General features: G+C 34.7%; 1 pseudogene; it reads left to right on the top strand.

The window, feature by feature from the left end:
- Positions 1-1,284: 1,284 nt before the first annotated feature.
- LOC112529652 lies at positions 1,285-3,881 on the top strand (annotated as a pseudogene).
- The last annotated feature ends 131 nt before the right edge of the window (positions 3,882-4,012 follow it).

Raw genomic sequence — 4,012 nt, forward strand, 5'->3', positions numbered from 1 at the left:
GCTGATAGCATTACCTACGACTGTTTGACCGACGGAGTATCAGCGACGGATCAGCGACGGAAAACCCTTTCAGCGACGGATCAGCGAGGGAATTTTCCCTCGCTGATACTCTGCATTTTTGTAGTGAATATCTCCTTTTGATGACTTCTGGTGTCCAATTAGTACTTTTCGATTTCAAAATTGGTTTGAACCCTAAATGTTCTATGCCATATAAATATGATATGGATGTTAAATTTTATGACAATCTATACAGACTTTGCATTGAGAAGTACCAATCCTGACATAAAGATTCACGATTTTTTAAATTATAATCAAGGATGATCAAGATGTCTTCATAGGTATCTTTGATGCATCCTTCCTGTTTATTCTAGCAGCACTTGTTCCCTTATGTAATGAATTCCATTTGGGTCTTTACGTGACTATGAGAATGATGGATAGATGCAAACTAACACTTGCTACAAGTAAGGTGTCACTTAGCAGACTGTTCTGCAAGTGGAAATTTGAATTTTTTTGTGCAAAATTTATGACCAAATTGAAGAAAAACAAAAAAAATTGAGTTTTTTGTTTGTTTATTTTCGTTATTTTTAAGGTGTCATAACATACAATTTTATTGATTCTTTATGTTTTTCTTCATTAATCTTTGGGGGCCGTTTTTCTTCATTGTGTTTCTAGGGCTCGTTCTATCTTGGTCCGCCTCGGTAAAGAAGGTGTGTTCTCTTTCTATTGTATCATGTTGTTTCATTTTAAATTTTAGGGCAGTGCACTAAATGATAGTGGGTTGAATGTAATAATCCCTCTGTTTTATGTAATCTTATTCAAAGTACACATATATTTGTGTGTATGTATATGCCATTCTTGGTTTAGAGTGAATTCTTGCTTAAAAAATTGAAATTGGTTGTGGAAATTATGCGTCTCTGCATATGGGTTCTTCCTTCTCTTAATGGGTGGCCTTGAAATTTGCTTATTTTCTTCTATCAACAGGAAAAGGGTGTTGATTTGTTATGCAAATTTTATTATCTTTTTCATGGCCATATGCAAATCTCAAGGACCTTCATGATCACATGGAATCTATTCTTTCCGAATCATTAAGTTTGAATGAAAAAGATGTGACAAGGGTGTTAAGATCCCTAAGTTTTGATGATCATCGTGRTTCTTGCAAGCTTGCAAAGATGAGATCATTTGGTTCAAGTAGGATGATTGGAGGGTCTCTAAGCTTGCAAAGATTAGATCAAATGTTCTTCTAATGAAAAATACTACACACCTGCAGCAAGTTCTGAAGCAAAGATGATTGTATCACCAAAGCCACTTATGAACCCTGATCTGGCTGTAGTCAAGCTGCATAAAAAATATAAAAGTTTCAGAACCAGAAGACAGCTAGCTRATTGTGCAGTYTTGGTGGAGMAAAGMTGGTTAGTATTCTTTGATTTGTTAATGGTAGTTTGCATGGATTCTTTTCACTGTTTATGCATAGAGGATGAACCAAATGGACCCGACGAAAATGGTTGAAAGAATTGTGTAATGTTGTAGGGTATTAGTTTGAGACGGGTAGTTTTAGTAATTTACCAATCTTACAGCATCTTCCACCTATTTTGATGCAACATGAAAAAAATGCATTTTACCCAACTTTCTGTCCCAATTTAATGTTATGCCAAAAGTGCGAACCAATCGTAGTGTTTTTATGATACATTTTTCTAAGCAACTATCCGCCACATTTACGCAGGTGGAAGCTTTTAGATTTTGTTGTGCTGAAATGCAGGTTTTAATAATTTACCAATCTTACGGCATCTTCCACCTATTTTGATGCAACATGAAAAAAATGCATGTTACCCAACTTTTTGTCCCAATTTAATGTTATGCCAAAAGTGCGAACCAATCGTAGTGTTTTTATGATACATTTTTCTAAGCAACTATCCACCACATTTTACGCAGGTGGAAGTTGTTGGATTTTGTTGTGCTGAAATGCAGCTCGGTATCATTCTTTGAAGTTGAAAAACCAGAAACCGTTGTTTCACATTGGTCAAGAGCAAGAACCCGAGCTGCGAAGGTACCCATCTTTTCAAGAAATATATGCATAACCAAACGAGCTAATATATCCCACTCAGAAGGGGTTAAATCGGTTGTTTTTGTTTCTCTAAACATGTATATTTATTTCTTAAATGGCAGGTTGGTAAAGGCTTGTCAAAAAACGAAAAGGCACATAAGTCTTAACTCTATGATTAAACTGTCTTTCAATGATATGCTTCTTATTAAATTTATGTATCAAACTCTAATATACCACCTTCTTATCAAAACAAATTGATCCTCGACATCACTACGGTCATAATCTTCAATGTTATTATATGCCAAATGGCTTCATTGTGAGAGTAGACAACCCTTTTTCTACTGGTAAGATTAAATCTACCTTAATGATAGATAATAGCGTGCTCGAAACATATGAACGTGGCCAAAGTTCTAACTGCTCATACTATATCTCAGGCTCGACATACGGGAAGGGAAAGAGGTGAATCTTGAACAATGCCCGCGCCTAAAGCTTCAGCAACAATGCATCAAGTATCTCGGACCTGTAAGTTTTATAAAATTTATACATATGGGTATAAGTATCCTACTTGTTTTTGTCCCCATGGCTTTAGCACAAATGGGTATGGAGGTCCGGGGTTTAACTCCAGTCACAAGGCCCGGGCTGTTTCAGGAAAAGGCCCGGGCCTTTCAAGTCTGATTTTAGTAAGCAAAGAAAGACCCTGGCCTTTTCCAGGAACATGCTTAGGGTGTCAAAATAGGCTCCGATTGGGTTTTTCAGACTGGATTTAAAAATCTATCAGCTTTATGACTATATCTTCCTGTTTGAAGAACAACCATGATGTCATACTATGTTCACGAGAAAAATTTAAGCCATTCATGAATCTATGCTTGAGAAAAGATCTTTGCGACCGATATATCCTACATATGATGTTTGTGATTTGCAAGACAAAGTAAATAGGAATAACGTATTTGAGAAAGGTGTTGATGTTTAAGACAATTATATGAAGTATAAGTCTGCTAGGAGTGGCGCAAAAGCCACAGTAGCAAACGTGTCATTATTTTTCTAACACTATTATGCCTCTTTTAAGAATTGCATCAGCTAGCTATTTGATAAAGAATCCATAAAAGAATTATCCAACTTCTTTGTAACCATAACTATGGCTAATGACACATTCTAATTTTCATTAATAGACTTGATAAATACCTTTTCAATTTCTCTTGTAACCGCAACAAAATTAATTATGGCTCTTAATATTCATTATGATACTTGATGAGGTTTTCCCAACTTCTTTGTAACCACAAGCAAAATTAATGATTTTAAAACATTGTATTCCATGTTCCCAACATATATAGTAGTTTATTTACTTCCTACTATCACTTGCATCTTTTTATTTTTGGAACTCAACTTCATCTTAGATTAATGGAGTTCACTCATCTAAAAAATCTCAAAAATGATAACAATAATATCATCATAAGGATAAGGATTTGTAGGATGTGGGAATCCTTGAACAGCAAAAAAGGAGGAGAATTAATTAGCCTTGACATGATTCTTATCGATGAAGAGGTAAGTGAAAGTGATTATGTTTTTTTTTTTTGTTCTACATATTTATACTTTCGCATATAATTAACATAAAATTGGTTTTTTTTAATTGTAGGAAAATCTGATTCATGCAAGTATCTGGAGCGGTCTTGTCCCAAAATTTAGGACTCTATTGCATGAGGGTGTTCTATATGAAATTAAAAATTTCAAAGTTGTTCCAAGTGTTGGGAATTTCAGGCCTCTTGCAAATGATATCAAGATCATCTTYCMAAAAWTYMMYTYCYTWAAAAAAATTAGAAGAAGATACCGTGAGCATCCCTAAAAATRGCTTCCAATTTATTTCAGCCGGTTTAGTGCACTCGCGTGTCAATGACGACACAATTTTATCAGGTATTTTGAACCCTTTGCATATTCCATTTTATTACTAAATTTATATTTATGAATTGAACTTCT

This window comes from Cynara cardunculus (genome assembly GCF_001531365.2).
Source record: "Cynara cardunculus var. scolymus isolate 2C chromosome LG 16, CcrdV1, whole genome shotgun sequence".
Lineage (NCBI taxonomy): Eukaryota > Viridiplantae > Streptophyta > Magnoliopsida > Asterales > Asteraceae > Cynara > Cynara cardunculus.